This window comes from Chelonia mydas, chromosome 5, assembly GCF_015237465.2.
Source record: "Chelonia mydas isolate rCheMyd1 chromosome 5, rCheMyd1.pri.v2, whole genome shotgun sequence".
Lineage (NCBI taxonomy): Eukaryota > Metazoa > Chordata > Testudines > Cheloniidae > Chelonia > Chelonia mydas.
Genome location: NC_051245.2, coordinates 44,325,180 through 44,344,931, shown reverse-complemented (window position 1 = coordinate 44,344,931; position 19,752 = coordinate 44,325,180). Strand labels below are relative to the sequence as shown.

At 38.4% G+C, this 19,752-nt stretch overlaps 1 protein-coding gene across 5 annotated transcripts in view; it reads right to left on the bottom strand.

The window, feature by feature from the left end:
- LHFPL2 (LHFPL tetraspan subfamily member 2) overlaps window positions 1-19,752 on the bottom strand; it is a 202,406-nt gene that overhangs the window by 50,792 nt on the left and 131,862 nt on the right. For 2 of the 5 annotated variants that reach the window (XM_043547046.1, XM_043547048.1), the window contains exon 3: window positions 18,623-18,736. The exons of the other annotated variants lie outside the window; for them this stretch is intronic. The gene's annotated coding sequence lies outside the window, so the exon portion shown is untranslated. The remainder of the gene's footprint in view (window positions 1-18,622; window positions 18,737-19,752) is intronic. 5 annotated transcript variants of the gene reach the window in all.

The following is a 19,752-nucleotide window of genomic DNA, read 5'->3' as shown; positions in this document are numbered from 1 at the left end:
AATAACAGAACGCCACTAGCCGTCACCTTCAGCCCCCAACTCAAACCCCTCCAACGCATTATTAAGGATCTACAACCTATCCTGAAGGATGACCCAACACTCTCACAAATCTTAGGAGACAGGCCAGTCCTTGCCTACAGACAGCCCCCCAACCTGAAGCGAATACTCACCAACAACCACATACCACACAACAGAACCACTAACCCAGGAACCTATCCTTGCAACAAAGCCCGTTGCCAACTGTGCCCACATATCTATTCAGGGGACACCATCACAGGGCCTAATAACATCAGCCACACTATCAGAGGCTCGTTCACCTGCACATCCACCAATGTGATATATGCCATCATGTGCCAGCAATGCCCCTCTGCCATGTACATTGGTCAAACTGGACAGTCTCTACGTAAAAGAATAAATGGACACAAATCAGATGTCAAGAATTATAACATTCATAAACCAGTCGGAGAACACTTCAATCTCTCTGGTCACGCAATTACAGACATGAAGGTCGCTATCTTACAACAAAAAACCTTCAAATCCAGACTCCAGAGAGAAACTGCTGAATTGGAATTCATTTGCAAATTGGATACTATTAATTTAGGCTTAAATAGAGACTGGGAGTGGCTAAGTCATTATGCAAGGTAGCCTATTTCCCCTTGTTTTTTCTTACCCCCCCCCCCCCCCCCAGATGTTCTGGTTAAACTTGGATTTATGCTGGAAATGGCCCACCTTGATCATCATACACATCGTAAGGAGAGTGGTCAGTTTGGATGAGCTATTACCAGCAGGAGAGTGAGTGTGTGTGGTTTTTGGAAAAGGGGGGGGGGGGTGAGAAAACCTGGATTTGTGCTGGAAATGGCCCAACTTGATTATCATACACATTGTAAAGAGAGTGGTCACTTTGGATGGGCTATTACCAGCAGGAGAGTGAGTTTGTGTGTGGGGGGGGGGCAGAGGGTGAGAAAACCTGGATTTGTGCTGGAAATGGCCCATCTTGATTATCATACAGATTGTAAGGAGAGTGATCACTTTAGATAAGCTACTACCAGCAGGAGAGTGGGGTGGGAGGAGGTATTGTTTCATGGTCTCTGTGTATGTAATGTCTTCTGCAGTTTCCACAGTATGCATCCGATGAAGTGAGCTGTAGCTCACGAAAGCTTATGCTCAAATAAATGGGTTAGTCTCTAAGGTGCCACAAGTACTCCTTTTCTTTTTGCGAATACAGACTAACACGGCTGTTACTCTGAAACCTGGTAGAATTATGGAATTCTACCCCTCATAGGTGTAAACACATGAAGCCGGAGACCTGAAGAGATGCAGTCTGAGAGACCAGAAAGGGGCAGCCCTGTAATCATGACAATCATATTTTCATCAAACATTATTTATTGTACACATCTGTACACAAATAACTTATTACCTCTTATTCCTTCCACTAGCTATCAAGCCACTGTACATAAATAACTTATTACCTCTTATTCCTTCCACTAGCTATCAAGCCATACTACATGTGCCTGCTAATATTTTTTTCCCCATTCAGCATGCTTAACATTACCTCAAACATTTTCTTTAACAATCCATAGAACACTGACAAGGAAGCACTTTCTCTTTACTTGAATTTTAACAAAAAAAGACAGTACTGTAAACTAGCCTACTAAGGGATCACTAAAACACTCTATGACCCTGGGAGATGAAGAAACTGATGAAGTTTCTAAACATTTGTATAATGAACTACCATACTGTTTGAAACAGACATTTTGGAATCTCTTTACTTAAAAAAGAAAGGTAGTTAAATGAAAATGAAAAATCCCCTTAAAAAAAAGTCAAGCCAGATAAGTAACTCAGCACAAAACCATGTAGGAGCTGTTTATATGATGGGAACATCTTTCCTGAGCATTTTATTGTGTCTGCATGTAGGGAGAAAAAGCAGATGCGGAGGTCGATTTAGTGGTTGTGGTGGACAACCATCTGAACACGATCCCCAAGTGAAAATGTGGTGGCTAAGAAAGCAAACAGAAACCTCGCATATATAAGCAGGGAAATACAGAGTAGAAATAGAAACATGTTACTGATATTGTATACAGCTTCAATTGCATAATTACTGAAACACTGTGTCCAGTTCTGATATCACAGACTTTAGAATAGAACTTGACAAACTGGACAGGGTTGAGAAAAGAGCTAGAAGAAACTGAGGTCTTGAAAACCTGCTTTACAGTGAAAGTCTAAAGTAGCTCAATCTATTTAGTTTATCAAAAAGACTAACAAGGTGACTTGACCACAAAGTATTTATGTAAGGAAAAGATTTCTAACTATAGAAGGCTCTTTAATCTAGCAGACAACTGCATAACAAGACCCAATAAAGCTGAAGTTAGACCAACTCAGACAAGCAATAAGAGGTGGTTTGTTTTTAAACAGTGAAGGTAATTAACCATTGGAGCAACTTAACTAGGGATACATTGGATGCTCCTTCACTTGAAGTCTTTAAATTAGGCTCTAGCTCAAACTGAAGTTATGGGGTTGATGCAGGAATCCCTGGTAAATTCTATGGCCTGTGTTATGATTCTGGTATATTATACCAGATGATCACAATGGTCATTTCTGGCCTTAAAATCTGTACATCTATTAATACATTTATGTTGTTAAGAATTGAAAAAGGGGGAGGCTGAGAAGGGCTGGTGAACAGTCCCAGCCTCTTAATTTAAAGGAGAGCATGTGCTTAATTGCTTTGTTGAGCAGGGATGGATTAAAATGCTTTGCTGAATTAGGGCTTCACATCCTGACGGGAATGTATATGAACAGAGAAAGTTCTTAGATTTTGTTGCATTTGAAACTGTTTATGAGTATAACATTTGAGTTCAAAGATAAGATAAGATGCAATGCAGTTTCAGTATATAACAGAATATGGAAGAGAGATTGCTGAAACTGAAGTTTAATTGCTGTTTAACAGCCAACCAACCATACAACTTGTTACTTCAGAATGATTTCTCCCAAAATACAGTATATATGGTAAGTATAAAATGGCAGATACTAGCACTAGTTGGCATTTTAAATGAAACACATTAATGTTACAATTTATTTACTGATTATGATGCCTACTATCCGTCTTCTGTTTCATCATAAAATGTCTGTTTCTAGAAAGTTAACCGGTTTCATTTAAAAAGGAGCCTTTAACAATGGAAGGAAAAAATACAAACATAAGACTCAAACATTTATGTAAGTCTTTATCCGTGATGACAGAAAAAATCAGTTCTAGAGTCTCATCTCAGTAAACCACAAAAGACTTATGCTGAGGCAGAAGTTGTAGCTTGTACAACTTGTACAGCTTGGACATTTAGACTGTACGTTAAAACGTAAGAATGGCCATAACGGCTCAGACCAATGGGTCATCTATCCAGCATCCTGTCTTTCAACAGTGGCTGGTGCCACATGCTTCAGAGGGAATGAACACAACAACAGGATAATTGTTCAGTGATCCATTTCCTGTTGTCCAGTCCCAGCTTCTGGCAGTTGGAGGTTTGGCTAATAGCCATTGATGGACCTATCCTCCATGAATTTATCAAATTCTTTTTTAAATCCAGCTATGCTTTTGGGCTTCACAGCATCCCCTGGCAACAAGTTCCACAGGTTGGCTGTGTGAAGAAGTACTTCCTTTTGTTTTAAACCTCCTGCCTATTAATTTCATTGGGTGATCCCTAGTTCTTGTGTAATGTGAAAGTGTAAATAACACTTCCTTATTCACTTTCTCCACACCAGTTATGATTACCTCTATCATACTCCCCTTTAGTTGCCTCTTTTCCAAGCTAAACAGTCCCAGTCCTTTTAATCTCTCCTCAGATGGAAGTTGTTCCATACCCCTAATAATTTTTTTTTGCCCTTCTGTACTTTTTCCAAGTCTTATATATCTTTTTGAGATGAGGAGACCAGAACTGCATGCAGTATTCAAGGTGTGGGCATACCACAGTTTATATAGTGTCATTATGATATTTTCTGTCTTATGTATCCCTTTCCTAATGGTTTCTAACATTCTATTAAGCTTTGTCATCTGCCACTGCACACTGAGCAGATGTTTTCAGAGACAACATACTCCAATAATAATAACTCCAAGACATTATCTCCAAGACCTTTCTTGAGTGCTAATAGCTCATTTAGATCCCATCATTTTGCATGTATAGTTGGGATTATGTTTTTCAATGTGCATAACTTTGCATTTATCAACTCTGAATTTCATCTGCCATTTTGTGGCCCATTCACCCAGTTTTGTGAGATCCCTTTGTAACTCTTTGCAGTCAGTCACTTTGGACTTAAGTATCTTGATTAATTTTGTATTGTCTGCAAATTTTGCCATCTGACTGTTCATTGCTTTTTCCAGATCAAATATGAATCTGTTTAACAGCATATGTCTCGAGATCTCTCTTCACTGTGAAAACTGACCATTTATTCCTACACTTTGTTTCCTATCTTTTAACCATTTGCTGATCCATGAGAGGACCTTCTCTTTTATCCCATGACTGCTTCCTTTGCTTAAGAGCCTCTGGTGTGGGACCTTGTCAAAAGCCTTCTGAAAGCCCAAGTACACTATATCAACTAGATCACCCTTGTTCACATTCTTGTTGACACCCTGAAAGAATTCTAAGATTGGTGAGGCATGATTTCCCTTATAAAAGCTGGGTTGAGTTCCCCAACGTATCGTATTCATCTATACGTCTCATAGTCCTTTCATTCTGTACATTTTCCTGCTCATAGCTTTCACCCACACCATAAACTGTGATTTTATGTTATAAACTAGCTGTTTTTAATGACAAATATGAGTAACTATAAAAAAAAGTTCACAAAATTCTCAGTGCAAGTTTTTCAAAAATAGTTGCCTAGAGTTAGGCTATTAAATCCTTACCTTAATCCCTAAATAAGTGATACGATTTTCAAAAGAGCTCAGCACTCTCATCTCCTCAGTAGCTTTAAGCACTCAGTTTTGAAACCTTGGCCTCAAAGTCTGCTATAGTAATATCTCATGGCAGCACTGTCAGTTGGCTACTTGACTATGACAAGAACCCACAACAGATTGATAAAGTGATCACAACACAATACTAAGTCCCAGGAGATATATGTGGGCTTTTCCTTCACAGAACAGTAATTCATAAGGACAGAGTTAACCGTAAAGAATCTAAAAAAATCACTGTTATTCAAAGAGTTGCAGATGTGGTAACTAATATACACTTCAACAGGGCTAACATCATGTCATTTCAGACCTTTGTATGGTCCTTTTTTCAGTTTACGTGACCTTCCATAGGATAACTGATCCCAACCAGATCACCAGTCTGAAGTGTCTTGTGTCCAAATTTTCAAACTTGGGTGCCTAAAATTAGGCACCTAAACAACCATCCTGATTTTCAGGGGGACAGAGCCTCTACAACTCCCATTGGCTTGCTGTGTGTTGCATAAATTACATCATGTCCCACAACTCTTGAAATTGTATGTCTTAGAAAAACATAGCCAGATAGCAGCACCACATTGGACTTTTCACTTGCTTGGATGCAAGAGAAAACTTACTGAATTAGGTTAGATAGTGTTCTCACTGCCTTCCCTTCATCTGGGTCTTTTGTCGTGGGAGGGTAGTTTTAGACTGAGGTCTAGGTTCCAAAGAAAGCTTGCTGTGGGAGGCTGATTCAATGCATCTTCTGGTCTTGCTCCCTACCAGCCAATTTTTGGGAAGCACAGACACTTCCTTATCCTTCCCAGCACTCCACTGCCCCTTCTGCCTCCACCAGTAGAGAGGAAGTTGCTGCAATCTCTGTGGCCTTCCCCCAACAGAACTTCTATCTCAAGAAGAGAGAGAGAGAGAAGGATTTCACCAAGACATATATCAGTACAATACCTCGGAGAATTTGAGTACTGTGTTGGGTTTTGTGACACGAACAGATGTCCACTAGGGACTCATATGAGACCACTTACTTCTGACCCATGAAAAGATTTTAACTCCTATCCCAAAGTAAAAAGTTTAGCCCACTGGGCTAACGCCACCTCTCCCCTTCGGTCCCAAATCTAGTAGACAAATGCATGGTGTTTCAACTTTTACCAAAGAGCCTTGTTAATAAATCCACTAGTGTTAATATCCAATTCCTAAGAGTCTGAGAGCTCAGATGGAGTCATTCCACAGAGGAAAGTGGGCAGTCTATGGATTACGAAAGGCACTTTTAAAATTTTTTGCGGCAAGGTACATTTTTTGGAAAGTCCCAGTGCCAAGACTGTTGTAAGAGCCAGATTAGCTGGTTTTATTATTCCAGTATTTAGTTTTCCATCATGCTTAAAAATACCATATTTGAATAATGTAAAACTTACAAATATTGGGCCAGATCCACAGCTGGCAAAAATCAGCATAACTTTACTGAAATACATGGAACTACACCAGTCTATGCCAGTTGAGGATCTGCCCCATTATGTATTAGAAAACTAGTTCAATAAGGAATAACGAAATGTATTTATAGCATAAAGATTTGTATGAAGTTGGTTTTGATGAGGTTTTCCTTTTACACTATCAAAAGTAACTCTTCTTTTTGTTTTGCTTTCCCTATGACCAATGTTTGCACTGACAGATATCTGTCACTCATAAAATTAAAGAAGTGAATCAACTGAGCACAACTATTCTCGTCTACGTTCATCATGATTTTGTTTGGCTCCCATCTGTCACAGATATTAATTTTGTTCAAATACCAGGGGAAAAGAATGGCAAAACAAAGTTCCTAAAGTGAAAGGGACAGCGCTATTCAGGTAAAGAATAAAAAAATCTAGCAGATCATATACGGAGCCGATTTCCTTTGTTGCTAGTTCAAATTTACCCACAAAAATTAGAGGCAAACATAAATTAGTAAGTAAGTGCTTTTTCAGGGAGAATACACAAAATGTGCAATGTTAGCGATGCAAGAAAGTTTAACACTAGGCATAGCTTTCTGTTGAAAAACAGTTCACATAGCAGTTAGATTAAATCATTGCACAACTTATTGAAACATTTCCCACAATTGCTGTTCATCTCTTCTTTAAGATCCAGAAGTTATATAATAGAGAAAATTTAACTACTACAGAGGAGTGACCTATGATTTCCACCTTTTAATTTTTTTTTTTGGTTTTTAAATGACTACCATTATTAAAAGAATGGGAACATTTTGCTTCTGGCCAAAATTTCCACTCATCCTTCCAAAAAAAAAAAAAAAAAAAAAAGTTGGATCAATGGTTGACTTATTTATTGATTTTTAATTAGGGCTGAGAAGAGATTGGGACACTGTCAGAGCATTTAATTTATTATTAGAGTTAAACAATAAAAAATGTTCACATAAAAAGCGATGTTTTCCATCAGTTAATTAAACCTATAATAACTTAATGATGACCACCTTGCAACATTAAATACCCTTCTACAAGAAACAAATTAACTCAGCCAGCCAATAAATCAAAGCATCAGGAAAGCTACTTTCACATATACCCAGGAACACACCATTAACTTTTCCCTCAAACCTTGTCAAATAAATAGCTTTAGCAACACACCCGGGAGATCAGTTTGGGCTATTTCTGAACAAAATTTTTAAAAAAGGCGAATCCAACTTGACAAGAGAGTAGAGAAAACACTATCTGTCTTAAAAACAATTTAAGCTATTAAAAGAAAGTATTTTTAAATTCTAATTCACTTTTTCACAATAAGTGCTGACTGTTTACTTTTGCCAAATTGTTGCTCATTTTTGGAAGGTGCAGAATCAATGGGGTTACACCTGGTCCACAGCGTGACAGCATCCTGGCAGAGAGGAGCTAACCAAGCACTTTCTTGCTCGTTTATCCAGTGCACTTTGAACATGTGGTCATCAATAGCTGTATCATGGAGTTCTAAAGAACCGGCAGGAACACCATGCAGGGCAGCAAGATGGCCAAGAGCTCCGGGATGTTCATATGTAGCATTAAATAGTCCTGGGACCAGATAACTTGCCTCTGCAGGTGGTTCAGGTGCCCAAGATGCATGATGAGCATCATTGTGGGGGAGCAGGCCAAGAAGGGCCTCCTTTCATATATTCTCCAGGTCCAGCCACCAAGCGAGTTCTCATAGGACCAGGGCAGGACCATGACTCTCTTGTTCATGTGCTATCTAGAGGGGAAGTACATCACCTCAGCCAAAGTTGTAAGGGTGACATCTGGCAGGCAGCAACACATACATAAGTGCCGACATATGGCCTAGTAGCCCCAGACATGTATGAACCATTGTTGACAGATTCGATTTTAGGTCCTTTGCAGCTGACTGGAGAGACCCGTGGTAGGTAAGCTCTCACTGATCAAGAGTTAATCATGGCTCCTATGAACTCTATCACCTGCAATGGTGTAAGAGCCTCTATCAGCCAGTTATCCAAGTATGAGTAGATGTGAATTCCCTTTCTTCCTTAAATACACAGATGCCATTTGGTGAACATTCTTAGTGCCATGGAGACTCCAAAGGCAAATACGCTGTATTGGTAATGTTTGGGTCCCACTGTGAATCTTAGGTTCTTCCTGTGAGCCAGACAGATTGCTATATGGAAAGAAGCATCCTGCAAGTCAAGAGCCATCAATCAAGTCTTGAGCTTGAAGAAATGGAACGACGTAGGCAAACATTAACATCTTGAACCTGAGATGACTGTTGAGTCTTCACAGGTCTAGGATAGGAGAAAGGCCCCCTTTCTTTTTCAGGAAATACTGGAAATAGAAGTCTCTTCCCCTGAATTCCATTTGTACTTGTTCTGCAGCTCCTAGACAAAGCCATTCTGCCTATAATGGATTCTCTTGAGAAGGGCCCTGGTGAGGGACAGGGAAGATGGGCTGACATGGGGTGAAGAGTGCAACTAGACAGGGAGCCATGGATGATGATCTCTAGCACCTATCTGTCCAATGTTATGGTCTATACAATGGAACGGGGCAAGGTGGCTCCTGGTCTGGATCTGATGTGGCTCCCAACAGTCCCATTACCCTTGCCGACCTGCTGTAGGAGCAGGGTGCATTGTCACTGGCAGTCGCAGAGAGTCAGAGGAGTAAGATTTTTTTCTCCAGATCCTTGTCCTTAGGTATACTCTTGTTTGATTTGATTTTTCCTGAATGGCTAAAACAACTGAAGAGCCTGGGTTGGAAGGGGTACAGAAGTACTTAAAAAAACAAATTCTACCATTAAAAAAAATAAAACGGGACAAAGAAAGATGGAGAAGCATATTTACAAGTTTGAAATTTTATACAGAAACGTTGGTTTTATTATACCTAATAAAAAAGTTTCTTGTTTTCAAACTTTTTTTTTTTTGTTAAATTAATTATTAAAGAGTCTTTCACAGGAAGCCATAAAAAGAAACAATGAGCAAAAAGCAATTAAACCACTAGTGAGTGCAAGGAAAAGATAAGAGAATACTAAAAATAAATCTGATGTAGTTGTGAGGGTGGTAAGGAAGGAAAGATCAGTAAAATGTCCACATCTTTAAACAAAAGTAGATATAAAAAAATTCACAAGAAAGGGAAGTAGGAATGAGCTGCTCTTAGGTAGACATTATGGAACAAAGGACACAACTGGAATACTAACACAGAAGGTTATAAGAACCTGTAAAAAGCAGGAGATATGAGAGAAGATCAGCTGCTGCCTAATGTTATTTAAACAAAGTTTAAGGAGGGTGGAAAGAACCAGCAGAAATGAAAGGGCTTGATACCTCCAGAAGGTGCAGGGGGGTGCAATTTGTACCCATGCACTTGCTGCGGCAACTGCATATGAGTGGAGATGGAGTCATCCTCTGAAGTAATCAGGTGATAGCACTTCCACTACTGTCCCTCACAGGAGGGCAGGATTAAACTCCAGACAGGACTCCTAGTGAGCCTTGCTGATGGAGACTGGCCACAGGACAGAACAAATTACCCCATCTCACAGTTGCCTATGATAATTCTGCACACTTTGCCACTCCATTCTATGTGGGCTTTCCCACACACACAGCTCACAATCAGTGGAAACCAGGTACTGAATCTGGACAAATGTTTTTTATCTGATTATACAAGAAGCAAGGAATAGAGATGGGGAAATCATATACGTACTGAATCAAGATATAAGAGAAAAACTACTCCTGAGCAAATGTCAAAAAATGTCAAAACTACAGGCACTAATAATTATACAGTGGCTTTATCCCCAGAAATATTTGTTAAGAGAAGTAGCCCAGAAAAGAACTTAAAAAAAAAGCTGATGTAGGAGAAGCAAACACTATTTTAGAACGGGTATACATACATCAATAGGGAGGAAATGGTTGACAACCTTGAAATTACAAGTGATTGCAAATGATTGTGAACTGATTAAAATTCTCTAAATTGTGGATGAGCTCATAGGGACAGCAATGAACGGACATTTCATTTCAATATTGGAAGCTTTGGGAATGAAGTTAGTTGCTTCAGTCTCCTGTGTAGAGGTGGTACGGGGCTAGGAAGCACATCATGTCTAGAAGGTCACACAATGGGATGTGATAAAAGCACAGCACACATAGGTCCCTCTACAAAAGAAATTCAGGAGAGGTGAAAAAGAACGTTACAGAAATCACAGGTTAGTCAGTCAGTCTAACCTCAACACAGGACCAAATTATAAGGCAACCTAAAAGTTTCTTAAAAAGTAGTTAAAAGCAAACCACAGTGGAGAGCAAGAGACTATAGAAATCAAACCTGAATTTCATGTTGCGTTGCTCTAGAATGACAGAAGCAGCCCCAGATTTGCAACTATTTTTTTAAATATAAAAAAACATCCACAATAACCATCTCTTGGGGGTAAAAGGATAGTTTATCCTCTATGCTCTTTCAATTGCTGTTCTAAGTCTGACTGCCAGTAAGATAGAGTGCCTATCCGTGGCAACAGTAGGGTGGTAGTTTATGTGATATAGACACTTACTTAAAAGGAGCTAGTCTGAGACAATTTATTTCTTACAGCCTCTGAGCAACTATTAGACTATCTTGGGTTGGTTTAAAACTTGCAGCCTGGTGGTGAAAATTTCTGCATCCCATTATCAGTCACCTGAACTATCCAGTTTCTTAAGAGTATTGTATTTCAAGTTACAGACTATATAATCTCACATACACACAGAGTGTAGCATTTAAGGCCCAACATATTCATTTTATGATTCACACAGCATTTATGTAATGCTACAAAGTCACAGCTTGATGAAAAGTATGAACGTAAACTGTTATTTATTGTTTAAAAGTTAAGAGCATCCCAAGTTTGTTTTGAAACAGCTAAAAAATAATTACATACTGTAGTAGCAGGATATTGCAAAACAAGATGACTTTTTTCAAATCCCCTTTCTCTCACTTTGAGTCAACAAAGAAAAAAGTCAAATAGCAAACTGAATTCATAGGTATTCTACTACACTTAACTTGTAATCAATCACTCAATAGAACAAACGTCTTTGTAAGACCAATAAGGCACGGAACCAATTAGTAAAGAAACACAAGGAAGGGTTTTCCCTCTGAAGACTTAAGTCATATTTGTATTAGGACTGGAACACAAGGAATGTTATAATGCTGAAACAACTATTGTACTATTCCCTAAGAAGTTTCTATGCTAATTTAAAAATGTACCATTTACTTATTTCACTGTATAAACTAACATACACTGAAACATTTATTTACAAACAACTCTTTATGTTTTACTTAGGAAAATAAAGCTTTAACGTACACCAACCTTAAATGGCAGACAACGCAGCTACACATGCATTTAATTTAATCTCGTTAGGACAAAGTCATACTCACACACAGTGCTCCTGTGGAAACTAGAGATATTCTGATTCTGATAAGCTGTTATGCATGCAGTCACAAAAACGCAAGAAAGAACAAGACAGAGAAAATAAAGAAGAAATCCTTTATTATTTCAGAAAGAAAAACAAGAAATTCAACTCTGTTTGATCCTAATATCAAATCCAAGCAGCAATCGCTTTTTTAAGAAAGCACTAAGTTATGTTCTATTGTAACTTCCACTGGACAGTTAAACAATTTAACTCACAGTAAGACTCTTGCAAAATAAAACTGAGTTTTAAGCTGCAAAACTACTACAAACTTTGACCATGATCCTTCAACTTGATCTACATGTACCCTGTACCAACATGAATCTAATTACAGGACCACGGTCTAAATTCCTATGACTAGTTCTCTCATATAAGAAATTACCGTGGAAACTTAGAAATTTGGTATTTTTAACTATACATCTTTTAATTCTGTGTAGTTATTTTCTTGAACAGAAAGATTTCTTAGTAGTTTTAGAAATGCCTAGTACAATTTGAAAAAAATTCTAACCCCAAAGCCAAAATTTTGTCAAGTCATCATTCCCATAAGGATTACCTCATTATTTGATCTGAGTAAATCATTCCTTTCGCAGGAATACAGGCTTCTTCTGAGGATTAATATGCTTCTACAAATGTGTCTTGGAAACGAAACAACAAAATGACTCAGTTACTATGTTTTCACTCCGTTTGTCTGGTATTCAGGAAGCTAGACTCTGATTAGCAATCATCTGAAAAAACTCTTAAAATGATGAGTGGCCTTTTAAAAATTCATACAAGTGCATATATGTATAACGAAAATGCTGGGAAACAGCTTCTTTTCATAACATGAAAAAAAAGCAGATAACATTGAAACACAATTTCTAACAAACTGACTGACTTTTTATGCAAACAACCTACCTCCTGTGAGGGGTGAATTTCAAAAAGCTCAGAGACTTAAAACAGTCTAAAAATGTGGATGATAGTTTCTGTTTTTCAGTCTCAAATTATTCAAGACAGGTTCCCACGAGATTTCTGATTTTCCCAGACCTGTACACAGAGGCTATGATGCTAGCAGACAAGACATCTGGGTACCTTGAACTGAGACAATGATTTCCCTAAATGTGACAGATTAGCTTTTGGATTTGTCCTGGTGGAGCAATGTCAATTAGTGTGCTGTGCCCTTTAAATATCCCCTCTCTGAAATCTGGTATATAAAGTATATACCTTTAAAGATGATGCAATCAAAGATCTTTTTAAGAGTTCTCTTTAGAACCATCTCCAAGATACAACTCAACAGAAAATATTAAAGAAATAGACTAAAGACAAAATAAAGGATAGTTCCGCAGATTCCCTCAAGATGGAAACAATTATAAATGGAAGAGTTATGAACAGTTAGAAGAATAATATACTATATTATAATAGTCCCTCAAGCCCCATATCCACTCGGAAATTGACTCGTTGACAAAGGTTGTCTTTAACTAACATGGTAGATTCCTTTAAATGGCAAAGATTGCAATCCAGGAGCACATAAGAGCTTCGTAGGAAAGTTGGCTCAATTTTAAGTCTTCATGAGATCTACAAAACAAGCTGTGGCTGTGCTAGAGTCAATGTAGCTGGACTGAAAATCAGGAGGGGCTTCACAATTATTTGAAGAGCTTTTTCTCTGGTGCAATCAACACAACAAACCAGTCAAGTTGCTAGCCACATTAACTTCATGTAGTCTAACGTTCTCTAAACTACAAAACAAATAAAGAACAAACCAAACTTAAATAACATGAACAGGGCAGCTTGTGTGCCTGCACAGAGTGCCCTCTCATGGCTTCAGTGGTAACTGGTTACCTCAAGGCAAACAAGAAGCCTTGGGCTTTTTCCAGTTACCCTCAGCTGAGGAAGTCATTCCCAGAATGGTACAGAAGTACTGTTTCAGGCTTTTAGTTATCTTGGCACAGAATTTCTGATGACAGTGCACCTTTTCACTCTCCAGTAACAAACAATGCAATACATAAATTAACCAAAAAAAAAATAAAAATAAAAATCAACTTTGTGCTATAACCAAGTTACGACCTGTCATCACCATATGAATTTGTTTGAGAAAATTATGAGTTCGGAAGGCGAGAGAATGGAAGCTTGAATTCAGCTTTCAGCTGTAGCATGTACTGCGTTACGTCCACCTCAAAGTATACTGCATTATAGATGGGGCTGGTAGCAATGCCTATTATTGATGTATCCTGAAACCTCTCATGTCAGACCATATTTTCAGTTGCTAACTAACCACTTGGGCTGAAATTTTCCATGCCAAGTGTCTGCCTCAGACTTTTTTTTTTAGTTCAGCCAAAACAGCTGAACTATTTCCGAGAACAAGACTAGAGGAAAATATAGTGTTTTGCAATGTTAAAAGAAATTTTTTTTCAGAAAAGCTCTAGGACACCCATACTTTGGAGCAAGCACTTGACATTTGACAGGAGGGTAGCCTTTATGTCAGGGATTTGCCTTTTGATGTTCCTGTAAAAATCTGCCCAAATTTGCCCATGTTATAAGACGCTAGAAAAAAAATCGTAGAATTTAGCTGCTAAAATCTCTGACAATTCCACCCTCACTGAACATGCACCAACACATCTCAGCTCATAATACTGAACAGACAACACATGTGCCATCTCAACAGAGCAAGTGGTCATGTGCCAACCTAGGAGGGATATGGAGCAAAGCAAACTTTTTCTGTAATTGCTCCTCCAGCTGCTATAGGGAAGGGCTGGGGATTGGAACTTATAGCAGGGAGCGGGTGCTCTCCCTCTACCCTCCCACGCCCAACCTCAGGCAGTGTGGAAGAGGAAGGTGTCTGATTCAAATGCAGAGGCGACAAAAGCCAGTCCAGTGGGGAAGGGAGGGAAGAGAGGAGTAGATAGGAATGAGGAGCCTGGTGAGACTGCAACTAGAGGAGGAGGAAGGGAGAAACTATGACTAGTTGCAAAGTCAAGCACTCAAAAGGCAAGAAATGCCAGAATTAAGGTTGTCCGTGCAACCTGAATTCAATTCCCCTTAGGAGTATGCATTATGATACAGTCTTTAATTACACGATGATCATAACTATTTGACATCTGCCTCATTCAGTACACAGCTGCTCTCCAGAAGCTGTTGTCTGATGTACTGCTGTCTCATTTGTTGCAGAAATGGGAAGGTGCGTAGTGAATAAGGCTGGGGTTCAGGAAGAGATAAGATGGTCTCATGGATAAGACAGCTGAATGCTTGCCCTGGAGAACTGAATTCTAGCCCTTCTTCTGGCACAGAGTTCCTACATGATATTAAGCAAATCGTATAAGCCAAACTTTTCACATGTGATTAGTGATTGTGTGCTCCTCATTTTCTGGGTGCCAAACTTGAGACCATAGGATCTGATTTGCAGAAGTGCTCAGCACATACAGATGCAACCGAAGTCAATGGGAGCAGTGCTTGAATATATAAAGTGTTACGTAATGCGAAGTATTCTGAAAAATCAGATCCTAGGAATTTCAAACTGGGCAACCAAAATTAGTGGACATTTTTTACCTTAATCTCTGTGCCTCAGCTTTCCACCTGTAAAATGGGGATAATATCACTCCCTCACTTCACAGTGATGTTGTGAAAATTAATGTGTGAGAAGCACTCGGATACTATTGTGATAAGCACCACAGAAAAGCCCATGAGGAAATTAAGAATACTGTATTCAGAACAAGGTTTCAATAGTTTGCAATAAATAAGGCCTAGGGCCACACACTGTTCAATAACAATAAAACAAAATATTGAATAGCTGCTCACTAATTGAATACCATCTATCCCATGCAAGAAATGAGGCTGGGGTCCAATAGAAAAAATAGTATCTGGCCATGGGATTAAAGACTGCATCATAATGCATATGCACAAGTGGGATGAATTAAATGTGCACAGGCATTCTTAATTCTTCCTCTTTTCATCTCAGAGCATATTTCCAGACTCGAGGAGCAGTATAGCATTGCCACTCTTTCTTGTCCATAACTTGTCCCTTCATTAAACTGAGTCAGGTCATGTCCCTGTGTACAATGTCTCACCATCCAGTTGGTCATTAGCCTCTAGGCTAGACTGAGTTTGGATGTGCTTGTGTTATTTGTTTTGGCATCTACTGTCTGCTACAGTGTCCATACCATCGTAATTTTAATTGCAGCCAATCCCATACGCTGATTTCATATCCTGCTCTCTTAACTCCTTCATTTGTGTTAAAATCATTCCACTTTACACCTGCCATCTTTTGAACAACCCTCATCTTTACTGTCTCCAATCATCTGATATGTCTGATTTAAGGCAATGCTTCTACACCACAGAGAAATACTGTTAGCACACTGGTTTGATAAATTTTCATTTTGTACAAACAATGTTTTTATCAGTCCATAATTTCATCAATTTCAATCCAGCACTTGTGGCTAAGGCATATCTCCTGTTAACTTCATCCTTGATGGAACTGTCAGCACTGATCAAGCTTCCTATGTACACATAATATTCTACTTATTCTTCAACTTTACCACTGCTACGTTTCAACACTATCTATTGTCCCTTTTCCAAGATGCAATCACTTCATCTTCTTGGCATTTATTGTAAGTGCAAGTCGACTACACAAATTTTCTAAGGTAGTGAAGATTATAATAATTAATTCAAATGTGTCTGCCAGCTGCACAATGTCACCTTCATAATCTAAGGACCTTATCCCTGATCATCCAATGTCAGCCCTCCAATACAGTCAACATTCTTAATGTCTAGTTTAAGAACATGATGAAAAACAAAGGTGAATCCATGTACCATTAATCCTTATTTCTGGCACTTCCTAATTTTTGAGTGCTCGACTTGGCAATCTTAATTTTTTTGTGCTTGATATGTATATAAAAGAGACACACATTTTACATATACATGTGTGGTACATATGCACATACAATATTTAGTGGCTTAGTGTGAGATAACTGTCAGCATCATGAGCTGGAGGATATTATACACTTATGTCACGTCAAAACCTTAGAAATGAAGAATTTTGGCTTATCTAAAGCTAATCTAGTATCTCCATACAAAAGTAGTATTTAACCAAAATCCCTTGAACTTTATCACAGGGTCAGCTGCTTTTAACCCCTGGAAATAAGGATTTATACTGAAGACTGACAGGGCTACTGAAAAGTGAAATATCACTCACAGGATTAGGAATTGAAGTGTCATTTAAATCATTTAACTTTTCACTTGAATAGCACTAAAATGACTGAAGTGTCCTCTAACGTAGACTTGCATGCAAAATTTTCCCTACAAAGGACTGCAGCCTTTTGTGTATATTACACCCATTTTGTATTTGTCTTAAATGAAGACAAGTTTTACTCAGTCTTCACAATTATTTTTGTTGCTCTGGTTTTGCAGCCCTGTCACTAACTCTTACTAATGTGACATCCACTTTATACATATATGAAAATGAAAAAATCCAATATCTGTACAAGTTTGTCTCTCCAATTATTGTTACATTTTTATTTGTATTCATGACACTGGAGAGTACCATACAGTTCAGAAATTCATTTACTGTTATTTTCCTACATTTACTTTTTCCCCCTCAATTTCTGTATTCTAAAGAATGCCTCAAAATAAAAGAAAAACATTCAAAAAGTAAGGAATATTCCCCCAAAGCTGCACTAAGTTTAAAATGTCTCAGAGGTTTTTATTTTGTTAATTTAACCACAAATATGCTACACCAGCAGACTTACCTTGTGTTGAGGTGCTTCTATTTTAAGTGACAGGATGCTGTCCTGGCTAAGGTTAGCTGGCCAGGGAGACAGCAATCTAGTTTCTAGAGCAGTGGTTCTCAACCAGTGGTACGTGTACACCTGGGGATACACAGAAGTCTTCCAAGGGGTACATCAATGATCTAGATAGCTGCCTAGTTTTATAACAGGCTACGTAAAAAGCACTAGCAAAGTCAGTACAAACTAAAATTTCATACAGACAAAATGAGAAAGTAAGCAATATTTCAGTAATAGTGTGCTGTGACACTTTTGTATGTCTATGTCTGATTTTGTAAGCAAGTAGTTTTCAAGTGAGGTGAAACCTGGGGGTACGCAAGACAAATCAGACTCCTGAAAGGGGTACAGTAGTCTGGAAAGGTTGAGAACCACTGGTCTAGAGCAGTAGTGGGGCATTCAATCCCCACTGTGACACTGACTCACTGTGGGCTTGATCTACAGCCCACTGACTTCAGTGGGGCTTTGGATCAGGTTCTGTGTTATCTTGGTCAACTCGCTTACCCCCTATGCATGAATGTGTTCATTTATTATTTAAAGAATACACTGCTAGCCATCTCAAATGGGTGTATATTAGTTGTTCATAACATGCTCTGAGATCGTTGGATGAAACAAATGTTGTTTAAGTGCAAGGTATGACTCTACAGGGGCCTGGAACTATTGACCACCTAGAAAAGCACAAGTGAAACACTCTTAGGTCACCTGGTCTTTTCTCATGCCAGACTCAGAGCCTTTTTGGCTGCAACTCTTCCTATCCTAATCCGCCATGACTCCATCATTCATTAAATCCTTTCTCAAAACTCACTTCTTCAATGGGACTTGAGGATTATAAATTATAGTAACACATGCAACATGTTTAAAAATCTCATAACCTTTGAGTGACAGCATACATTAACACTCACTCCCCCACAGTGATAGTTTTTATTTAAACCCTCAACTGCCAACAACTCACTTTGCCTCATCCTGTTTTTCTCATCCTACCAAAGAGACTGATCATGCAAGGAGGTTCCCATGGGTGGAGTTGTTTCCCCGCATCAGGACAATAGACCCCAGTCCTGAAAAGGAATTTGTCGAGGTGGACCTTACTTAGCAAAATTTGACTCCATGATGCCAAGAGGATCTGCTTGGATATCGTTGCAGGATTCAATAGATCAGGGCATAGACTCCATCTTCTTCTGGTTTGTAAAACACCATGCACGTCTATAGTATTATATAATAGAAACAATGCCTTTATCACAGCAAGTTGGATTGAGTGTGTCAATCCTAGGCTATAATACATTACATATTATAGTTTAAAAAACAGAGCAAAATACGTATTTAGAAGTCAGCAATTTAGAATTTCATTGTAATTTTTACTATTTAATAATTAAAGTGCTTCAAGCTTACATCATATGAAAAGATGAGCTATTTTCCTTTTTCTACTAACTACTGCTTTCTTAAAGATATGTAGTCTAAATTTACAGTAAACAAAATAGAAGGAGGATTAGGAAATTGGTATTTAAAAATAGCCTTTTCTCTAGGCTGATGCTGATTAAAGTATTTTGGTTATCAGATAACAGACCTGGAAGACACCACTCAAAAGAGACAGATGAAAGGATTTAGGTAACAGCTAAATATTACTAAAATGCCCAAATGTTTGCAACGCTGACAGTTCTTAGAAAAAAGGATTAATCTTACACTAATCACTAATCTCTAACACTAAACATTTCTATTGGCCTCTGTATGTTAGTCAAAATGAAATTTATAACATTCATTTAAATTGTTTCCCATTAAACTCTAGGTAAATTCTCCAAAATCAATTTTGCAATTACTTTTCAATCCTAACTCACTCTAAATCTTTTCTTTATTGTGGAATAAACAGAACATCTGGAGAATAATGTCTTAAAGTCAGAAACAAAGAGGCAAATTTATTTAAATCCAAGAGTGCTAAATGGATCTCACTGCCTAGCTGGCCAAAATACATATTCCACCTCCTGTTGGTTCTTCCAGTCTACAATAGCTGCAAGAGCCACAAGAATGATTAAAAGAAAAATGAAAAGGAGTACCTGTGGCACCTTAGAGACTAACAAATTTGTTAGTCTCTAAGGTGCCACAAGTACTCCTTTTCTTTTTGCGAACACAGACTAACACGGCTGCTTCTCTGAAACCTAAAAGAAAAATATGCCTTATAGGAGCTCAATCTATTTAGCTTAACTAAGAGAAGATTCAAGGGGGTA